The following is a 24,505-nucleotide window of genomic DNA, read 5'->3' as shown; positions in this document are numbered from 1 at the left end:
CACCACTCTATTAAAAATAGATAACCAACAAGGACCTAGTATATAGCACAGAGAACTATACTCAATATTTTGTAATAACCTATAAGGGAAAAGAATCTGAAAAAAATAGACCTATGTATGTATGTATAACTGAATCACTTTGCTGTAAACTTGAAATAACACAACATTGTAAATCAACTATACTTCAATAAAAATGAATAAATTAAAAAATAAAAATAAAATAAGAGAATGTACATGCATGTATTTTCTTTCTAAGTTAGAAAGAAAGTAGGCCACAGGGAGGACCTTGATTCAAAGAGTTCCCAATACCAGCTACCAGGAACACTCTGGACAGTCCTTAGCAACAGTGTGAAAGTCAACATGACTTTCAAGTGTGCTGGGGGAAAATCAAGACAAAATGAGACATTTTCTATGAGGAAAGTCTGTATATTAGATAAAGACTCCTAAATAAATAAATAAATAAATAACCAAGGTAAGATGCTGTGACAGATACAGAAATTAATGAGACAAATATACTAACCTCAAGGAACTTAGAGTGGAATAAATTGTTAAATTATTCTTTTACTGTTATTTTTACTTCAAACTCCTGCTACTTATAGACTATTTACTCAGAGTAATTTTACCCCAAACTTGAAACATTTGAAATGTTTTTGGAACATCTCAACTATTTTATAAGAATGCATTTATTGCCATTGTTTAATATAGAGTACATGGAAAGAATAAAATTATTATCATAAGGTCAAATTAACTAAGCTGTTATTAGTTTAACAATTCAGTATAGTTACTTTCCATATAACTAAAATTGAATTCCAATCTTCTATAAAGACAGAAACCCACTTTATTTCCATAACAAAAATTTAAATGGCTGTTTCTAAAAATCCTAACTTTTTAGAGCAGAGATGATTTTGAAAGGTGATCCCTCGAACCATATTAGAAAGTACTATAAACTAAAACACTTTAAAAAGGAACCAAAAATTCCTAATGAGGAAAGCATTTTCCTTACTGCATATTAAAACACATTATAAAACTACAGTAATTAAGTTTAGTAATACTTAAATTTATTGATCTTATTAGCAAAGGATGACACTGAGTAAAACATAACAGGGAGTAGAGAAATAAATCCAAATATATTTGAGAATTTAGTGACTGATACAAGAGATATTTCATATCAGTGAGAAAAGATAGCTGATTTAGTAAATAGTACTGGAATAATAAACTAGCCAGTTTAAAAATAAAGCTACCTCACACATTATAAATTCTAGACCAATCACAGAATTAAATGAAAATGCAAACACATGGCATGTTTGCACATACTACAGGGAAGTATTGATTTAAATGTTTTTAACAGTCTTGTAGAAAAGACCTTTCTAAGCATGGTATGCAATACTAGAAATCAGAAAAGAAAATGTAATCACATAAAAAAGAAAACTTCTGCCAGGAAGAAGAAAAAGAAAGCATTAACAAGGTTGACTTGCAATTCATAAATTAAGGAAAAAATCCAATTCATATTGTATAGACAAAGCATTAATGTCCGTAATATACAAAGAGCTCTTAAAAATCAATCAGAAAAAAAAAAACTAAATGGAAAAAAAAACAAGCATTCTGAAAGAAAAGGACCAATAAACATATGAAAATATTTTCAACCTTACTAGATCAAAGTAATGCACATTAAAGAAATTTAATATTTTTTTCATATTCACAAGAGATATTAGCAAGCCTGAGGTAACAAGCATTTCACAAAATTATTTCTCAGATAACAAACTCCTTGAGGGCAGAGAATGTGTCTTGTTCACTACTATATCCTCACACCTAGCACACAGGAGTGCTAGCAGACACAAATATCTGTTGATGATACATATTATGACCTATATTTATCACCATAAAGAGATATCCAATAAAAAGTTTTTAAAAAAAGATATCCAGAGAGCATCAAAATATGTGAGGCAAAACTGTAAGAAGAAATAGACTAATCCACTGTTATAACTGGAGACTTTAACACCTCTCTATCAGAAATGAACACATTCAGCAGGCAGAAAATCAGTAAAGACATAACTGAGCTCAAAAGCAGCATCAATCAACAGCTACAGACTACCCCTCCAAGGGGCCTCTGTAGGGGGGAAAAAAAAAAACAGCTACAGACTAGACAGCTACAGACTACTTCACCTAACAACAGCAGATTACACATTCTTCTCAGGTTCATACAGAATATTCACCAAAATAGACCACATTCTGGGCCATAAAACACCCCTTAACAAATTTAAAAGGATCAAAATCATACAGTATTTGCTCTTACCATGGTGGAGTTGAACTGGAAATCAAAAATGAAAAGATAGCCTAAAAATCCCAAAATACTTGGAGCTTAAACAACATACCTCTCATGGGTCAAAGAAGAAATCTCAAATCTCATGGGTCAAAGAAGGGAAATTGAAAAGTATTTTGAATTAAATGAAAATGAAAAAGTAGTATCTAAATTTGTGGGATGCAACAAATGCATGGCTACAGGGAATTTTATAGCACTGAATGCATATATTAGAAAAGAAAGATAAAATTAATAACATAAGCTTCCACCTTAGAAAACCAGAAAAATAAGAGCAAATTAAATCTAAAGTAAGCAGAAAAAAGGAAATAATAAAAATTAGGGCAGAAAAAAAATAGAGATTGAATGAAACCAATCAATGAAACCAAAAGGGGCTTCTTTGAAAAGATCAATAAAACCTATAAGCCTCTAGCCAGGCTAACTAAGAAAAAAGAGAGAAGACACAAATTACTAATACCAGAACTAAAGAGAAGGCATCAGCACAGCTCCCATGGAAATTAAAATAATAAGAAGAAATATTATGAACAACTCTATGCTCACAAATTTGATAACCCAGATGAAATGGACCAAATCCTTGAAAGATAGTCTGCCAAAAGTCACAGAAGAAAACACAGACAATTTGAATAGGGCTATATCTATTTTTAAAAGTGAATCAATAATTCATAACCTTTAAAACACAAAGCATCAAGCCCAGATGGCGTCACTGAGTTCTACCATACATTTAAGAAAGAAGTTATGTCCATTCTCTACAATTTCTTCCAGAAGATAGAAGCAGAGGGAATACTTCCAAACTCATTCTATGAAGTCAGCATTACCCTAATACCAAAACCAAAGACATTACAAGAAAAGAAAACTACTGACCAGTATTTCTCATGAACATAGCTGCAAAATCCTCAACTAAATATTAGGAAATCAAATTCAGCAATGCACAGGAGATGCATCTGGGTGGCCTCTTTAGTGGAGTAGGAAGACCCTGAGCTTACCTCCTCCCACAGGCATACCAAAATTACAAATATTTACAGAGCAACTACTGATTATAGACCGGAAGACCAACAGAAAAGATCTTCTACAACTAAAGGTATAAAGAAGTAAACATACAAGATGGATAGGAGGGGCAGAAACTTAGTATAGTAAAGACCCATTCCCCAGGGCTTCCCTGGTGGCGCAGTGGTTGAGAATCTGCCTGTCGCCAATGCAGGGGACACGGGTTCGAGCCCTGGTCTGGGAAGATCCCACATGCCGCGGAGCAACTAGGCCCGTGAGCCACAACTACTGAGCCTGCGCGTCTGGAGCCTGTGCTCCGCAACAAGAGAGGCCGCGATAGTGAGAGGCCCACGCACCGTGATGAAGAGTGGCCCCCGCTTGCCGCAACTAGAGAAAGCCCTCGCACAGAAACGAAGACCCAACACAGCCAAAAATAAATTAATTAATTAATTAAAAAAAAAAAACCCATTCCCCAAGGTGGCTGACCCAGGAACAAAATGATAATTACAGTTGTAGAGGTTTCTCCCCAAGGAGAAAGGGGGTCCAAGCCCCACACTGGGGTCCCAAGCCCCCCAAAAGATTTGGCTTGGAAAGCCAGTGGGGCTTACTTTCGGGAGAGGAAGAGGACTGGGCAAAATAGAGACTCCACTCTTAAAGGACGCACTCAAAACCTCACACTCTCTGGGACCCAGAACAAAAGCAGTAATTTGAAAGGAGTCTGGGTCAGACCTACCTGCTGATCTTGGCAGAGAGGCAGGAGGCAACTGGAGCTCACCCTGGGGACATACCCACTGGCGGCCGCCATTTTGGGGAGCTTGTTCTACCTCAAGGACCCCGGTGCTGTCAAGTACCATTTTGGACTCCTCTCTCTCGCTTATTATCTCTGGAACCAAGCCCTTCCCACCAACATGTCACCACCTGTAATGGGGTTCCTAAGGCCATGCAACTAGTCAGGCAGAGACACAGCCTCACACACCAGCAGGCCAGCTACCTTAAGACGCCCCCCTCCCCCAAGCCCACAACTGCCACAGGACCCGCGCTGTACAGAAGAGGGCCCAGGACCTGGCCCCACATACCAGTGCACCAGCACTAGCCTCGGAACCACCAGGCCTTGCAGTCAGAGAACCCAGGGCCTGGCCCCACCCACTAGTGGGTAGTCACCAGCCACAGAACTCCCTGGGCCCAGGCCTTACCCATGAGTGTGCCAACACCTCAACTCCAGGACCCCCAGGGCCCTACAACCAAAGACCCTGGGACCCAGCTTCACCCACCAATTAGCAGGCACTAGCCCCAGGACCACCTGGGCCTCACCCCGCCCCCCCACACCAACAGGCTGCTACCAGCTCTGTAATTCCCAGGCTCTACAGCCAGAGATTCCAGGATTCAGCTCTACCAACCGGTGGGCTGGCACTAGCCCCAGGACCTCAGACACTAGTGGGTGGGCACCAGCACCAGAATCCCATGGGCTACGGACCCACCCATCAGAGGGCAGACACCAGACCCAGGACCACCACAGCCCCACAGCCTGTCATGTCAGGACACAGCCCACCAACCAGCAGAAAAGCACCACCCACAGGACACACTGGGTCCTGGCCCTGCCAACCAGCAAGCCAACACCAGCTCTAGGATACCCTGGGCCCCTCAGCCAGCCTCCCCAGGATCTAGCCCAACACACGAGTGGGTAAAAACTCAGCTTTGGGACACCCCAGACCCTGCAGCCAGCCATGCCAGAAAATGGACCTGACCACCAGCAGGCTGACAATAGATCCAGGACCCCCCAGCCCCACACCAGAACCCAGTTCCCACCCACCAGTGGGACAGCACTAGCCCCAGGACCCTCTGGGGCTCTGCAGTCAGGTGCCTCATGACCCAGCCCCACCAACCAGCAGCCAACAGCCTCTGCACAAGACAGGGCCTGACAAAGAAATAGACTGGGGACCAGTCATGCCTACCAGACCAACCACAGTAGCCAGCTCACCACAACAGAAGAACCCACGCAGCCCACAAAGCGGGCACCCTTAGACCATATAGCTCCGGTAACTACAAGGGAGTGCACTGCTGGGACGCATAGGATGTCTCCTACACAAGGTCACTTCTCCAAGGCTGGAAACATAACCAACCTAACAAATACATAAAAATAAAAATAGCAAATTAGGCAAAATGAGAAAACAGAAAAATATTTTGCAAATAAAGTAACAAGATAAAATTTAGAAGAACTAAAGGAAGCAGAGATAAGCAATCTAACCAATAAAGTGGTCAAGGTAATGATCATCAAGATGTTCAAAGAACTCAGAAGAAGATTGGATGAACAGAGAGAGAAGTTAGAAGTTTGTAACAAAGAGTTAGAAAATACAAAGAAGAACAAACAGAGGTAAATACAGTAACTGAAATAAAATATACAACACAAGAAATCAACAGAAGACTGCATGATATAAGCAATGGATCAGTGAGCTGGAAGACAAAGTAGTGAAAATCATTAAACCTGGATGGAAAAAGAAAAAGTAATAAAAAGAAACAAAGACAGTTTAAGAGACCTCTGCACAATGACTCACATTCACATTACAGGGGTCCCAGAAGAAGAAGAGACGAAAAAAGCAGAGAATGTATGAAAGACATAATAGTTGAAAACTTGCCTAAACTGGGAAATGAAACAGACACAGACGTCCAGGTCCAGGAAGCATAGAGAGTCCCAAATGAGACCAACCCAAAAAAGACTACAACAAGACACATAGTAATTAAATCGGCAAAAATTAAAGATAAAGAGAACATTAAAAACAGCCAAGGAAGAAGCAACAAGCTACAAAGGAACTCCCATTAGGCTATCAGCTGACTTTTCAGCAGAAACTCAGCAGGCCAAAAGGGAGTGGCATAATACATTTAAAGTAATGAAAGGGAAAAACCTACAACCAAGAAGACTCTACCTACCCAGCAAGGCTTTCACTCAGATTTGATGGTGAGATCAAGATTCACAGACAAGCAAAAGCCAAAAGAGCTCAGCTCAACCAAACCAGCTTTACAGGAATTGTTAAAGGGACTTCTCTAAATGAAAAAGAAAGGCCACAACTAGAAACATAAAAATTACAAAAGGAAAACCTCACTGGTAAAGGCAAATATACAATAAAGGTAGTAAACCAACGAAGTACAAAGTTAGTAGGAAGGTTAAAAGACAGAAGTAGTAAAACCACCTACATCCACAATAACTAGTTAGGGATATACAAAACAAAAAGATGTAAAATATGATGTCAAAAACAGTAAACATGGTGGGGGGAGAAAAAATGCAGGGTTGTTAAAATGTGTTTGAACTTAAGAAATCAGCAACTTAAAACAATCATATAAATATATAGAGATTGCTATATATAAACCTCATGGTAATAACCAAGCAAAAAACTACAATAGATACACAGAAAAAAAAAAAGAAAAAAGGTATCCAAATACAACACTAAAGCTAGTCATCAAATTACAAGGCAAAAGAGCAAAAGAAGAAGAAAGGAACAAAAAGAACTACACAAACAACCCAAAACAGTTAACAAAATTGCAAAAATTACACAGCTATCAATAATTACTTTAAATGTAAATGGACTAAATACTCCAAACAAGGGCAGAGAGTGCCTGAATGGATACAAAAACAAGACCCATACATACGCAGCCTACATGAAACTCACTTCAGATCTAAAGACACAGTGAAGTGAAGGGACGGAAAAAGGTATTCTATGCAAATGGACATGAAAGCCAGGATAGCAACACTTATATCAAACAAAATAGACTTTAACAAAGACTATAACAAGAGGCAAAGAAGGAGCTTGCATAATGATCAAGGAATCAGTCCAAGAAGTAGATATAACTGTTGTAAATATATAAGCACACAACATATGAGCACCTAAATACATAAAGCAAATATTAACAGACATGAAGAAACTGACAGTAACACAATAACATCAATAGTAGGGAACTTTAACAGCCTACTTACATGAACTGAAAACATCCAGATAGAAAATCAATTCGGAAAAAGGGGTTTAAATGACACATTAGATACGATGCATTTCAAAGATATATAGAGAACATACCATTCAAAAACAGCCAAATACACATTCTTTACAAATGCACATGGAACCTTCTCCAGGATAGATCAAACGCTAGGCCACAAAACAACTCTCAGTAAATTTAATAAAATCCAAATTATATCATGAATCTTTTCTGACCATAATGCTATGAGACTAGAAATCAACTACAAGAAAAATACTGCAAAAGAGCACAAACAGGGCTTCCCTGGTGGCGCAGTGGTTGAGAATCTGCCTGCCAATGCAGGGGACACGGGTTCAAGCCCTGGTCTGGGGGGATCCCACATGCCGCGGAGCAACTAGGCCCGTGAGCCACAACTACTGAGCCTGCGCGTCTGGAGCCTGTGCTCCACAACAAGAGAGGCCGCGATAGTGAGAGGCCCGCGCACTGCGATGAGGAGTGGCCCCCACTTGCCGCAACTAGAGAAAGCCCATGCAGAGCAACGAAGACCCAACACAGCCAAAAATAAATAAATAAATAAATTTAAAAAAAAAAAAGCCAGACCCTAGTTAAAGTGGTCAGGACAAACTTATAAAAAAAAAAAAAAGGCACAAACACATGGAAGCTAAGCAATATGCTAGTAAACAACCAATGCTTACTAGCATGATTTTGAAGTCACTGAAAAAATCAAAAAAAACCTGGAGACAAATGGAAACAAAAACACGACAATCCAAAATCTATAGGACAATAAAGACAAAAATAAACAAATGGGACCTAATGAAACTTAGAAGCTTTTGCACAGCATAGGAGACCATAAACAAGATGAAAAGACAACCCTCAGAATGGGAGAAAATATTTGCAAACGAAGCAATGGACAAAGGACTAATATCCAAAATACACAAGCAGCCCATGCAGCTCAATATCAAAAAAACAAACAACCCAATCCAAAAATGGGCAGAAGACCTAAATAGACATTTCTCCAAACAAGATATACAGATTGCCAACAAACACATGTAAGGATGCTCAACATCACTAATCATTAGACAAATGCAAATCAAAACCACAATGAGGTATCACCTCACACCAGTCAGAATGGGATCATCAAAAAATCTACAAACAATAAATGCTGGAGAGGTGTGGAGAAAAGGAAACCCTCTTGCACTGTTGGTGGGAATGTAAATTGATACAGCCACTATGGAGAACAGCATGGAGATTCCCTAAAAAACTAAAAATAGAACTATCACATAACCCAGCAATCCCACTACTGGGCATATACCCTGAGAAAACCATAACTCAAAAACAGTCATGCACCACAATGTTCACTGCAGCACTATTTACAATAACCAGGACATGGAAGCAACCTAAGTGTCCATTAACAGATGAATGGATAAAGAAGATGTGGCACATATATACAATGGAATATTACTCAGCCATAAAAAGAAACAAAATTGACTTATTTGTAGTGAGGTGGATGGACCTAAAGTCTGTCATACAGAGTGAAGTAAGTCAGAAAGAGAAAAACAAATACCGTATGCTAACACATATATATGGAATCTTAAAAAAAATGGTTCTGAAGAACCTAGGGGCAGGACAGGAATAAAGACGCAGACATAGAGACTGGACTTAAGGACATGGGAGGGGGAAGGGTAAGCTGGGACAAAGTGAGAGAGTAGCACTGACATATATACACTACCAAATGTAAAACAGATAGCTAGTAGGAAGCAGCTGCATAGCACAGGGAGATCAGCTCGGTGCTTTGTGTTCACCTAGAGGGGTGGGATAGGGAGGCTGGGAGGGAGACACAAGAGGGAGGGTATATGGGGATATAAGTATACGTATAGCTGATTCACTTTGTTATACAGCAGAAACTAACACAGCAATATAAAGCAATTATACTCCAATAAATATTAAAAAAAAAAGAAGTCCATAATGTTAAAAGTGGAAATCTCTAAGAGATGCAATATCATTTTTTTTAACATTAGGAGAAGCTTTAACAAGGTATGATTTATGTTGAGACTCTATGCTGACATTATGCAATGTCATTTCTACTTTCTTTTTTGTACTTCTCTTTATTAAAGTGTTTACATTGAGCCTCTTTTAAAATAATAACAGAATTATTCAAAAATAAATCGCTCAAATGAAAAACTTAACACAGGAAATTACAAGTGTGTCCAGGTTATGTTAAATTCTAACAAAAACAACTTAAACTGCTCAACTAATGTTGGAAGCCATCCAGACGCTGCAACACCATGACAAGGTCATGGGGCGCTCCAGTGCGGAACTGCAAGGCGGAACCGCACGTGGAAGGTGGACTACATTCCTCGTAAAAGCAATACTTATAATTTCTATATATGTAAATTTAAGTGTGGCAGGATTTGCCCCAAGGAAAAATCTTAGATTTCCTGACTTCCCCTTTGAGTACTGTTTGGCAAGGCCCGGTGCCTAAAAAGGGACATTGGGAAACAGTGACTAAATCTGGACATAAGGAAATGTTTCTTTGGAAAACACCATCCTCCCTAGAGATATGGCCATATGAGGGTGTTTATGATGGTAATAATAATTTGTGGTTCAATATTAATGGTAGTTTAATGATATTTGATCAATTAACTGGTGAACAGATATGTTCTAGATTAGGGACAAATAGAAATGATTTGGAAAGTTATTCTTTAATAGATTATTGGGATCCTAATATTGTTTGTTGCTATATTAAATTGCCTTTGAGTAGCAATATTCAAAATAGAAATTGTAAAATATATTTTAGATATTTTAATGGCATTATAAAAAAGGAACGTCCATGTAGGAAAAGCTATGTGGGGGCTAGGGACATATAGAATATAAGGATATATTTAGACTTAGGTGTTAAGGTTGGTTAACCACCAAGAATAATTCTTAGAACATGTACTGTACGTAATGGTACCCTTGGAATTTATCTTATGAGAAAATCTAGAAACTAAAAGGTATGGTTTACATAACCTTTTAAGGAAATCTTTGTGGGTTCAAAATGATTCATTCTTTCGACTCAAAACAATAGTATTACAATGTATGTTAATGATTTATGTAATTCTACTGTAATCTATATATGAGTATATGAAATAAAGAAAGCACGAGATGGTGCTATTTTTAGTTGGCTGAGTCCACGAGTCTCAGTCTCCTTCCTGTTGTTCATCGCCGACGCTGTCCATCCTTTTGGGGTATCCTGGATCCTGTTGGAGCTGGACTCCGACAAACTAAGAAATCTACAGAGAAGACATTCTATTACAAAATTCCTAAAAAGCCTATGAGAAAGATAAAAATGCTGAGACAAAGTGCTTTTTTCCTTTTTAAGATAAACAACATTATTCTTGTGTTTCTCAAAGACATCAGATTCAGCTATTTAGTCATTTACAAAACTTAACTTCCTCAATGTAATTCCCCAGAACAGCTTTAGCTGAGTAAAATGACTTGGAGGCTACCCCTTGTTAACTCATAATTTTTTTTCTCCTAAAAATAAATGCGGTGAGATCTGGAAAGAGGAAAAAGCATAAATTAATACTTGCATCCATTCAGTCTACTAAAATATTTTCTTTAAATGAGTCTCATGTATGAATAGGGAATATAGTTAATAATTACATAATATCTTTGGATGGTGACATACTGTAACTAGACTAATTGTGGTGATCATTTTAAAATGTATAAAAATACCAAATCACTATGTTAATAGGAACTAACATAGTGTTTAGGTTAATTATACTTCAAAAACAAACAAACTCATAGAAAAAGACATCAGATTTCTGGTTACCAGAGGAGGGGATGACAGAGGAGGAGTTGGATGAAGGTAGTCAAAAGGTACAAACTTCCAGTTATTTAAAAAAAAAGAAAAGTTACAAACTTCCAGTTGTAAGATAAATAAGTACTAGGGATGTAATTAACATGATAAATATAATTAGCACTGCTGTATGTTATATATGAAACTTAAGAGAGTAAATCCTGAGTTCTCTTCAGAAGAAAAAAAATTTTTTTTCTATTTCTTTAATTTTGTATCTATATGAGATGACAGATGATCACTCAACTTATTGTGATAATCACTTCATGATGTATGGAAGTCAAATCTTTATGCTGTACATCTTAAACTTATACAGTGCTGTATGTCAATTATATCTCAATAAAGCTGGAAGAAAATGTATATAATAATTTAAAAAATCAATGAAGAAAAAAATTTGTTCCTTTTGTTTGTGTGAGAAAAGCCAGGGAAAGGCAAGACAAACAGTACTTTTAGTTTAACTATAAAAGAAAAAAAAACATACAAATGAAGAAACCGCAATTCTAAACTATCCTCACCTACAAATTCCCTTTCCCAAAGCTTTCCTGATTTAAAAAAAAATTAAAAATGAATTAAAATTCACTAGTCTATCAATTATAAAGTGAAGAGATGATTTACCCATTATCCAGTATATTTCAATCTCCTGTGATACCTAAAATACATGGTTTGACTGCTCCAGGAAAAAAAAAATGATACGCCAAAACTCTTGGTTATTTTATGTAGTGTTGTCAGAGCCTCAGTCTAAAAAACCATCCAAATAACATTCTCCACAATTTCCAAATACTTTTTAGAAGGGATTTATGGTTTATTTCTTAAAACTTTAGAGAAATTGGCAACACTTTTTTCAAGTAGACATTCTTCACTAACACATACTATAACAAATTTTATCATCCACCATTTCCATATTTGTTTGCTGTTTACATTCTGACGATTCCATTTTTAATTTAAAAATAATAGCATTAAAGAGGAGAAAACTCTTTACCTCAGTAAAAATAGATAAAGCCACTAGATGAGGTTCATTCCTCAACTTTATTGTTAATGATTTGAAGTGCAGAGTGAAGACTAAACAGAGCTGTTTTGGAAGACAGAACTACAACATTTGATATGAAAATCATCGATTGAGACCCAAATGTCATTTTTAGAGAGTCACTTTTCTAACCACAACCACACATTAAGATGGTCGATAAATTATAAACTGATAAATGTAAAAGGTACTCAAATCAATGTCCTTGAAGAGTAGATAAGGATAATCAGCCTCCCCCATATGGCAATAAATAGAATATTTTCTCCACTGAGGATTTAAAGCCAGTAAAAACTCCTGACAGAACTTTAGGGGACTGATTCTACAGAATATATCTCAGTCACGCAGCACAACCAATAAAAACACTGCAGGATTCCAGGATTTGTGTATGGTTGGGCATCTTCCCCAAATGGTATTCTGCAGCAAAAGAAATATAGATATTGATTTAGAATTTTTGATGTGCTTTTAGCTATGCCATCAAATAAATTGAACTGTGAGGAAGTTTTTCATCCACTGTAACCTTTTCTACCTGCTTGCATTTTTAGTAACAAATATCAATCCCTTGTCTGACCTTGAATGTCTCTCAATATGTTGGTCTGTCACTTCTGCTCTCTTATTTCTTTTCTCCATCTCAGTTCTTTGTTTACAGAAACATCAACTATTGTATCCATTTCTATTCCTTTGCTTTTCCTATACTTGCCAGTCTTCTATCTTCATGTCCTGAACTTGTCTAAAAATGTTCAGTTTGTAAACCCAGCACGCTTTTTTTTAAGTAGCAAATATGAAGATAGGGAGAGCACTAGAAATATTTACCTGGATTGCCCTCTTTCAGAGCTAACAGTTAGGCAACGTAGATGGCAGTAAGAGATAAAGATGAAAAGACTGAGAAAAGGGACAAGCAACATAATAAGGGTAAGACACGCACATCCAGAAACTGGCTTGGTAGTTTTGCCTAAAGGATACATCTTGTAAACAGTCTTAGAACTCTTTAGGATTGCATCCTCCAGTTAAAGACACTAAATCAATGCACAGCTACTTCATAATGATGACATAAATAAAAGGTACTACTTAAGGTGTTCTTCTCTGAAATCTAAAATGAAACTTATATGGAAAAACCTAAGTACTGAATAGACACTTACCCTGACATATGACTTGTATCAAGTTCCTATAGGCAAAAATCTCCACGTATGCAGCACTGAGTATTACATGTTCACAGACTGTAAAGTCATCACCATAACCAACCTAAATGGTTGAAGGCTACAATAGGAACTATTAATGTTATCTGGGCTGTCTTAAACATTCCTTGATCTTATCTCTAAGAAGAACATAATATTGACTATAGTTTGATAAATAAATTTTAATCATGTAGTTGTATGGATACCCTAGAACTCTGTCAGTACTTTAGTAACCTCTGATGAGTCCACGATAAATATGAATGTTTGCAGCCTCCACACTTTAAAGAGCAACTTTGCAAGGTGTTAAGTACACAGTCTACATATAAGAGATAACATAGTGAGTCAAATCATTTAATCAATAAAATGAACTTAACCTCTCTAAGAACTGAAGGATGTCAGAATCTTAGGATTAAAAGGGAACTTAAAAGCATCTAGTAACTATTAAGTAGTACTATTAATAGTTCTTGACCATTTTCCTACACAATACACTCCAATCTACCAGTAATCTCTCCTAACTTGCACTGCTTGGATGGGGAGGAGCAGTGAAAGAAAATGTGTAAGTTTAAAAAGCAAAAAACAAAAAACAAAAAATCACTCCTATCCCTAGGAATCTGATCTGCTCTCTGGTTCGGGCTCACTAATCGCGAATCAGTTCATCCACCCATATGGCAGCAAGATTTCCTTTACAATATCTTTGCCAAGTGCATTTACCCAGCCTCTGAGTGAACACTCCTAAAACAGGGAGCTCAGTATATAATGAGCTTTGTATTGAGCTGAATATACAGCAGCAAGTTTAAAAGCCTGATAATATTTTAAACTATTTTTTTTCTACTAACATAACTGCTCTAGAGTATCCATACAACTGCCTGATATCAGCTAATTTTAAACACCTACACTTGGCTTGAAAGACATACTGAACCAAAAGTCTATGTCCTTCTAATTTCTAGTAACTGGTCCTGGCTGTGCGCTCTGAAATCAATCCCTCTTCCATTTGATAGTCCATCAGATATTCAAAGACATATTTCCTGCTCTTCACCCCACCCCATCATCTCTTTTCCACATTAAATATTCTTAATTCCTTCAATTAGTCAGAAGATTGTTATAAGTGGTAATGAGTGCCTCAATCAGAGTGCTGGTAAGGGGATAAGGAATAAGGAGATACAAGTAACAAGCTGAGACGGTAGAACTAGCAACATCATATAAATATATGAATGTTTATATGCCCACATACAGGAGAGAGAATAAAATGACTGAAATTTCAGGTCTGATGTCTCAGAGAATAATGATACCTTTAACAGAAAACGGGAACCCAAGAGGAAAAGGCTAAGGGAAGATGGGGAGTTCAGTGTGAGACACAGTGACTTTGAGATTTGTAACAAGTAAATACCAATAAGATCTTTTCCAAGTCCCATTCCATTAGATACTTTCGTCAAGAAAAAGGTGCATCCATATTATTGACACTAGTATTATATGTCATTTAAACACAAAGTATCACATTTATTCATTCATCAAGTACTGGAGTACTTACTTCTATAAGGCACTATGGGAAATATAATAAGCCACGAAACCCAGTTCCTGTCCCCATTAACCTTGCATTCTAATAAGCAACATGTTTATAACTAACCAGAACTCAAGATTGAATGTGGTTATGTCTCACAACAAAAATATAAAATGCTATAATAATTAAGAGAAATATTTTTCCATTTCCAATGAGAACATTCACACATGAAAAAAAATCACAGGGTAACACACAGTCATAACTGGCATTCTTCAAATACAAAGAACAAGGACATACAAATAACATAAATCTTTCTATTCTGGGTGTCAATACAGGAAAACACTAGCCATATTTTTTAGGAATGAGTTAAAGTACCCTGAACAATTATGTTTATTGTTAAAGATTAATGCTTGAATTGTATCATCAGTCAAAAGAAGAGCACTGTTTAAAATGTTCACAAACATAATTGTTTTGGCTTACAAATGGAATTGCCTGACGTCATTTTTCTCATCATTTCTAATTTTAAATAATAAAAAATTATATCAATTTGAAAAAAGAGCTACAAATTTAAAGCCTTATAAAGATAAAAACTGCATATTCTCTATCTGATATAACTATCCTAGAGCTCCCTATTACTATATATTATGATAAAGTTTTAAATTATTATGTCTACTTTAGTAGTTTTACAGATAACCGATTTTACAAAAAGAGTCTATTAAAAAGTGGTTTAGTAGGAACTTAACTATATTTTAAATTGATAACATAATCACAGAAGAAATCATTCAAATACCTTTGAACACCTGCTTTCTTTGACTATATATCTTTAGTGGGATATATTATAAGGACATAAAGTGGCAAAGAAATCTTTACTTGGTAAATCTGTTGCAGGAGAGAGTGTCAGTATAGCAATTCCAAAACTATCATATGTGTGTGTAGGGCAGATTAAATGAGTAAATATATTGATATGGTTGAGAATCAGAATTCTCCCTGTAGGAAAAGGGAGATACAAATATGAACTGAGGAAAGGTAAAGTTGAACTCTGTGGTTCTGAACTTGAATTGAAGGTATCCTATAAAATCATGATTTCTTTTAAAAAATGTGTGTGCATGTGTGTAACCATTTAAAGGGCCTAGAAGCAACAACCGTAGTAGTAGTGAGTATATTCAATGTCCAAATTTTGGTTTCTAAGTACCATTTTCCACTAAAATGAACGAGGGCTCCACTGTAAAATAGTTGATTCCAAGTAGAATATACAAGGTGAGCCTGGAACACCTTATTGTACAAAGAAGTAAGAAGGTGCCCAAATACCAATGTGGACATATGCAAAGGCCACAGGAACTAGTTTGAAGGGACTAAACAAATTTGAGATAATTCAGTCATCAAAAAGCATAATGGTAACAGATCATCACATTGGATACGTTTTTTAAAAAGGAATCCTTGGGTACAAAGAAGTACTAAAATAAAAGGAGAGGGACTTCCTTGGTGTTCCAGTGGTTAAGAATCCGCCTTCCAGTGCAGGGGACGAAGGTTCGATCCCTGGTCAGGGAACTAAGATCCCACAGGCCGCCGGGCAGCTAAGCCCGTGCGCTCTGGAGCCCACGCGCCACAACTAGAGAGAAGCGCACATGCCTCAACAAAGAGCCCACTCACCGCAACTAAGACCCAATGCAGCCAAATAAATAAATAAATAAATAAATATATATATTTTGTATCTTCCTTTAAAATAAAATAAAAAGAGAGAGGAGGAATAACTCTTCTTTAAAGAAAATAGCCAGCAAACATATGTAGAAGGATTGAGAGAACTGGAAAACCATTATTTGGCAACAACCAATGCAATGATTGATTCGGGCAAGGTTCATCAATGGCTACTAAAGCCACTGTATAGAAAAAAAATTGTTGGAAAACAGAATATCTAATGATAAAGTATCACCTCCACAGATTAATTGTTAAGTATAAAAGGGAAAAGACAACTTTAAAATGTAGGAATCTGGTTAACCTAAGTGATCAACCTTAACATCACCAATAAATGGACAAATTATCATTACATTACTCTTGATGTGATCAAATGGAAAGTTTACAATAACTACCATGTAACAGTCTTGAAAAAAAACTATTTAGCCTGAAACTGTGAAGAAACAATCAAATTCATTTTGTGAGGCATTCTACAAAACAATTGGCCTAGACTTTCCAAAAATGTCAATGTCTTGAAACACCAAAAAAAGAAAAAAAGGAAGGAAGACAGGAGGAAAAAGAAAAGGTGAGGATTGTTCTAGATAAAAGAAAACAGAGAGACATGACAACCAAATACAATTCAATGAAATCTCTTATTCAATTCAGTGTTTTTTTCCTAAAAAGCTATAAGAGACATTACTGGAACATCTGGGTAAATCTGAATTTTTTCATATGGCCTACACATTAGATAATATTATCATATCAAAATTAAATTATTTGGGTATGCTAATGGCATTATAGTTATGTAGGAGGATGTCCTAGTTCTTAGGCGATGCATGGTGAAGTATTTCGAAGTAAAGTATCATGATGTTTCCACCTTACTTTCAAATGCTTCAGGAAGGAAAAAAAAATGTGTGCATTTGTGTGTGTGTGTGTGTGTGTGTTAGAGAAAAAGCGAAAAAGCAAAAGAAGCATAATGTTAACAACTAGTGAGTCCAGGTAAAGGATATACAGGTATTTGTTGTACTACTCTTTAAACTTTTTTGTATAGGTTTGAAACTTTCAAAAGAAAAAAAGTTGGGGAAAAAAGTATGATGGAAATTAAATCGACTTTAGAGCAGCTGATCAGACTTTATAACGTTTAACTATGTCTTCACCCTATCCATAAGACCTAAAAGCCAGTACAAAGTTCAGACAGGTTGGACTAAAAATAAAAGTAATAATCCTAACAAATATAAGTAATTATAAGCCAATCCATCATTAACTTCCACTTATAGCTGTAGACTAACCATAATCTCTGATGTGAATTCTGTGAAAGATGACATGTGCTGACTCACCTAGGACAACTGTGAATAAACAAAAGCTGTCTTGTATAATATTTTCTCCAAATCCAAATATGACTACCAAACGCTTTTTTCCCCAATCAAGATCTATTAGTTAAAAGGAACTCTAGGGGCTTCCCTGGTAGCGCAGTGGTTGAGAATCTGCCTGCCAATGCAGGGGACACGGGTTCGAGCCCCGGTCTGGGAAGATCCCACATGCCGCGGAGCAACTGGGTCCGTTAGCCACAACTACTGAGCCTGCGCGTCTGGAGCTTGTGCTCCGTAACAAGAGAGGCCGTGACAATGAGAGGCCCGCGCACCGCGATGAAGAGTGGCCCCCACTCGCCGCAACTAGAGAAAGCCCTCGCACAGAAACGAAGACCCAACACAGCCAAAAATAAATAAATAATTAAAAACAAACAAACAAACAAAAACCCACCCCCAAATAATAACTTAAAAAAAAAAGGAACTCTAAATTAAGATGTTGTTACAGAAGTACAGATGATCCCAGACACCACATCACTATAATAATAATAATGATAACAATAATAATAAACTCTGTACCAGGAATTTTGTAAACCTATGCACATATAACATCTCATTTAATCCTCACAACAACTCTTTAAGGCAGGTACTATTATCCTCATTTTATAGATTTAAAAAATAACAAAGGCTAAATAACTTTTGCAAGATCATACTGCTACTAAATAGCAAAACACACCTTGAATCCAGGCAATTTGACTCCAAGCCCAAGCTTTTTGCTCTGTACCCTCTACTGCTTTACTATGAAATGTAAAATTTAAATAATAACTGACTGTATTAATTCAATATCTACCAAAAACTACACAATGGAGTTATTTCAAAGAAAATCATAAGCATGTCTTTTTTCCCTAATACACATTTATATTTACACATACACCAACTGAATGAAGTTAGAATTTAACCAGATGCCCAATTTATTGCCAAATCCCAAGTGCAATTAAAAATGATATAGAGCTATATTACTCAGTTACCTATTCATATATATGGTTGAATATGTTACATATAAATTCAAAACAAATACCAACATATTTCCAAAAGCCTTCATCTAGAACCTTATCCCTGCCCACTCAAGGGAAAAAATACTGAAAAAACTTATTTCAGGTACAGCATTCCTCAAACATACTTAACTTAAACAATGACATAAAAGGAAAAAAAAGAATAAGACATAAACCTTGAACACTGATGCCACGGTGAAAAAATATTAACAAACAAAGCATGTCCCCCCAAACCCAGTCATCTTACAATGTTCTCAACCTCAATGAACTGTACCACAATCCATCCAGTTACAAAAGCCAAAATGCTAGTGGTGGCTGATGGCACCTTTCTCTCCCTCATTCCTCATATCCAATTCATCAACCAGTTCCACCTCCTAAACATCTCTAAAACCCATCCACTTTTACCTGTCTTCACCACCACCTTGTCTAAGATATTACCATCTCTCATCTGGCCTCTCCTCATCCACACTCTTATCTCCTCTGTAAACAATTTTTCTTCTGTATAACATCAAGTCCTTTTTCATAGAACTTACAATAGTTGCAACTTTACATTTCTTTGATGGAATATTTGATTTATGTCTGCCTCCCCTCATAAGTTCTATGAGGTAGAGACTGCATTTACTCATCACTATATCACTGTGGCCTAGAAGCGTGCCTAGTAAATAAATGTTAAATGATTGAATGCACGTCAAAGATTACAAACATTTATAAACAGTCCAAAAAAATTAAGTAGTTACAAGGCTCACGAACCATCATAAGGAGTACCTTATTTCATCATTTCTAGATCACACATTTTTACATTTTAAACTCTGAAACTGAATACATCTTAACAATTGACAATCTTTTTATGTTTAATGGGCAATATTATTTTTCTTTCATGGCAGTTCATAAAATAATGGTGCATCTTGGAATAAAATAAACAAACAAATAAAAAACCCTCATCCCAGGTAAATCTACAATACACCTCACCCACTCAGTTCAAACCTGGTAGGCTAGCCTCCCTTCTCCTTTGGCCACCATGCCACTCCCAACATTCAGTAATTAACAGTGCTTACTGGTTCTTTCACCAACAGTTATCCAATTAATTCTTTTCTTTAAATCCCACAATAATAACACTAGATCTATCTAATTCCTCATTGCCTGGTACCTGAGCTCTTGCCACAGCTTCATTCATTTAAACATTTGTTTCAAATTCAGCCAACACTGCGCACCTATATGCAAAGAAATGAAGATACAAAGCAGTCCAGTTAACTGTCCCTCCCACTAATCTCTCTCTCCTACAATTTAGAATTTTGCTCATTTTATGCCTCAGACTGGAATTACTTTCCTCCCAATTTCTACCTATCAAATTTATACTCACTATTTTAGTTCTAGATCAAATCTCATCTTCATGAAATATTCCTTGGTTAATCTCTCTTTTCAACCTTAACATCCTAAAACACATAAAACCAAATGCATACTGGCTATATTTTGTTTCTTGAAGGCAAGGTTTACATGTCAAACATTCTGATAGAGTGTAAGCTCCCTAAGAGCAGGGACTTTTCTCTCTTGTTCACTGTTATATTCCCAGCACCTAGAAGAGTATCTGGTACGTAATAGCTGCTTAGCAAGTATTTATTGAATTAATGTTCTTTATATAGTCCAGAGTAGTGAACAAATCTTTGCAACTGTAGTTAAGTGGGAAGAGTCAAAAGGAACTGGACTAAATTACTTGAATTCTTTGAGCTTCAGTTTCTTCATCTGCTAAATGTAAATAATACTCAATAGCTCAATGAGTTGGTATAATGATTTAATGCAATAATGCTTTAAAGCAGCGGTCCCGAAACTTTTTGGCACCAGGAACCAGTTTCGTGGGGAGGGGACTATGGTTCAAGTGGTAATGCAAGTGATGGGGAGCGGCAGATGAAGCTTCGCTCGCCCACCACTCACCTCCTGCGGGGCAGCCCCGTTCCAAACAGGCCGCAGACCAGTACCAGTCCATGGCCCGGGGGTTAGGGACTCCTGCTTTAAAGCATCTGGTACAGAGCTGAGGACAAGAGAATGTTCTCAATAAATGTTTTGATGATATTGTGACAAAAGTTAAATAGTAAGAAGCATTTAATAAATGCCTACTAAATGAATAAAATCTCAAATTTGAGTAATGTCTAGCCTCATATCATTTATCCAATAAAGAATTTCAAGAGTGAATTAATTCTGAAATATTATACATTTAGCCCCACTCTTAAGCATGGCTAAAACCATTTCTGATTAATTAGGAACAACCTCATTTAGACTGGGTACAAGTATTAATATTTATATTTTATTGACATAGAGATTATATTTGACTCCGAAAGAAGAACAATAATTTTACTATTAGAATAGTAAAATACTCAGAATAGAAGAAAGCTGCAAAGTTATTTAAGTTACATGGTCCCCAGAAAGACAAGAAGTACAAAAATTTCTGTCTACAAAACATTACTGAATAGTAAACAATGCTGTTTTACCAGATCTATCAAATTATGTAGAAGGGGCTTCCCTGGTGGCGCAGTGGTTAAGAATCCGCCTGCCAATGCAGGGGACACGGGTTCGAGCCCTGGTCCGGGAAGATCCCACATGCCGCAGAGCAAATAAGCCCGTGCGCCACAACTACTGAGCCTGAGCTCTAGAGCCCCCAAACCACAACTATGGAAGCCCGCGTGCCTAGAGCCCTCTGCAACAAGAAGCCAACGCAATGAGAAGCCCGCGCACTGCAACAGAGTAGCCCCTGCTCACCGCAACTAGAGAAAGCTGGCGCACAGAAACGACCACCCAACACAGCCAAAACTAAATAAATTAAATAAATTTTAAAAATATATATAGAGAGAAATATCTCATAAACAATCACAACAAATAAACTTTTCAATATATTTGTATTCCATTTTACAGAAAAAGGAGCATCAGTTAAATGGTTTTTAAACTCTTTTTACTAAACTATAAAAGTTCTCATATTGGCTACTTTTTAACTTTAAACACTTCCCAAAATTTTACAGTGAAAGAACTGATAATTAATTCAATATAGCATCAGATTATTCGACTAATTAGAAACGCTCCCTTGTTCAGGGAAGACACTTTATTTACTTGTAAATTGGTACACACACAGACTTTACCTTTCAAAGCTTTTCTAATCCCTCTGTGTACTTTCAATGACTCACAATCTAATTACAAATCATAAACAACCAAGGAGGAAAGAGCATTCCCTTGTGTCTATCTGCTATTAATTGACACAAAATCATCGCAAAAATTCTACTGGGGACATATGTTTCGAGTAGGAGAAGGGAAAAAAATCCCATCTAAGTAATTCAGATACAAAGAGCTGTAGGACGAGGTATTCTCCTCTAACCATAGGGTAGCAGTGAACCCCTTGTGGGAAAATAATCAATACAAAACAAAAATGTAAGCCAAATAGATCTTAAGTATAAACTTCATAAGCAGAGTCAGGCTTGGCTGTTCGTTGACGTCTCTCGTATTCACCAGTCATCATAACAATGTGTTTGAACATCCAACCTAAAAAGCCCTGACATGTGGATGGAAGTCGAAGAGTTGAGGATGAGTAAGAATCAAATAAAATGATTAAACGTTAATGTCTGAATGGAAAAGCATTAAGATATTCAGGCAAATGTGTTAAGAGTCTGAAGCAGTAACAAAGGCCTAAAAAGGGATAAAGGAGTTAGGAATGAGAAGATTGAGATCTTGAGAATCTCATTTGGGGGGATTTTTTTTTTTCTCTTTTCTGTTCTTTTTTTAATGGAGAGAAACAGGGAAGGAGTTAAATGGATGCAATAGCTTAGAGGACGAGAGATCGTGCCTGAAACACGTAAGAAAAGCCTCTAGGAGAGGGGGAACAGCTGCCCACAGGAAGGCTTACGGTTCGTTAGCTCTGGAGCCCAGGAAGGGCAAGGAGTCAGAAAACAAATTACACCAGAAACAGAGATGAGGGAGGCGCCAAAACCCTCAGAGAGCCTAAACGGTTGGCTACTGGGTCTCCACTGAGGGCAGGGCCCCCCAAGAAACCTGGTCATTTGGAAGGACCGGAGACACTAAGTCCCAACCTTCTCTGAGGCTAGCGGAGTCAGAGGAACCTCAAGTCGACCCCTCACCGAAAAACCGAAAACAGAACTGGAGAAATGTAAACAATGTGCAGGAGCCACCAACCGGGAAATGTTCCAGCTCCACCAGCAGCCGCCACAAAAGCAGCCGACACACACGCAGACACCCCGACCTCAGCGCCGCAGCTACAGGCACCTCGAGCTCCCCGGCCACCGTAGTAAGAGAAACGCCCCACCCCCGCTTCAAACCCAGTAGGTCAGCCACTTCCGGGGCACTAACGCCTATTGATTGGCAGCAGCAAGAGCAGCGGCCTACAGGCCCCCGGTCTGTTTACTTCATCCTTTTTTCCTTTTTTCGTCCTGTTTGCCGCCTCAGACTGTAAGTCACCAATATAGCAAGCGCAGAATCAAGAGAAAGTATCCATCTATAAGCGGTGTCTCCGATAGACAAACTACATTATTCCTGCCATGACTTCCTGCTGAACAATTTGGACTTCAACTCCCAGCTTGCCATGCAACACTCCCTCGCTTCCAGCGCGGGAACTACAAGATCCAGCATGCACTGCGCCCCTTATTCTTCACTCTGCCTCTGACACCTGCAGACCTCAAAGGCGATTTCAGAGGATTCATTAAATCCTTTAGATTAATGTAGACCTTTCTAGCAAGCCCCACTTTGGTAAAAATACCAGTATTCCCTCCTTTCCTTTTGTGAAGGTATTAAATGTCAAGGAATATGTGCGTTCATTTTCGACGTTCAGATTATTTTCCAGAATTGAAACAGGACAGTCTGCAAAGGCTTTTTATGAAATGGAAATTTTTATCCTCATTCATAAGGGGTGTTGAGAGAAATACTAAATTATTGCAAAGTGTAATCTTGTGTCGTTTTTGCAGTACTGCAAGGTTGTGCTGTAACAAGGGTTACCAAACGTGCTCCCGAATTGCATAGGAAATTACAATAATAGCGAGAAGTGAAAAATTAACAGTCTGTACTACCAGACTATGAAACCACGAGGGAAAGAAAATCTTTCAGAATGCAGAGTTGAAAAGTTCAAAAGTAGATTTGAAAAGGGTTTTCAATTTTTTTATGTGTTTAATGGTTTGAATTATCTTATTTTTATTATTATTCTCACAAAAACAGGTAATGCAACTTTTTATTTTCTGTTATGCAGTAGGGCCACCAAGTAACCTATCATACAAAGGATATAGCAAGATGTAACATTTTTTAGAGTGAGCAAACAAAATAACTGTTTTCTTGCCTGATTGGATAGCCAGTGGTTCCACATTTTAAAATACGGAACTCTGTTTTGATTTCTTAGGACAGATAACATGCATTTAACAAGCTGTCTGGATGCTTTTTTGTTACTTTCATAAAGACTCGGATTACAAGAATGAATGTATTTCATTTTTAATATCATACATTAACAGGATGCGAGAAGCAATGCTTTGATTCTGTAAATAAACTACATGGTAATTATACAAAATAAAACTGTGTGTATACCACAAACATTGGTAGTCTGTGGATTTACAGCAAAAACAAATTTTAATTGGTTAGTAAAAGAGTAGAATACTTTCCATTTTTACAACTTCACGTAGAAGTCACACAGGGAAATTATATTCT

At 37.2% G+C, this 24,505-nt stretch overlaps 1 protein-coding gene across 1 annotated transcript in view; it reads right to left on the bottom strand.

Annotated features, from left to right (window-relative positions):
* ATG4C (autophagy related 4C cysteine peptidase) overlaps positions 1–23,109 on the bottom strand; it is a 94,103-nt gene extending 70,994 nt beyond the window's left edge. The window contains exon 1 of the mRNA XM_036825550.1: positions 22,994–23,109. The gene's annotated coding sequence lies outside the window, so the exon portion shown is untranslated. The remainder of the gene's footprint in view (positions 1–22,993) is intronic.
* Positions 23,110–24,505: the final 1,396 nt, after the last annotated feature.

Source organism: Balaenoptera musculus, chromosome 1, assembly GCF_009873245.2.
Source record: "Balaenoptera musculus isolate JJ_BM4_2016_0621 chromosome 1, mBalMus1.pri.v3, whole genome shotgun sequence".
Classification (NCBI taxonomy): domain Eukaryota; kingdom Metazoa; phylum Chordata; class Mammalia; order Artiodactyla; family Balaenopteridae; genus Balaenoptera; species Balaenoptera musculus.
Note: the sequence above shows the minus strand (reverse complement) of the source record. Positions and strands in the feature narration are given on the sequence as shown.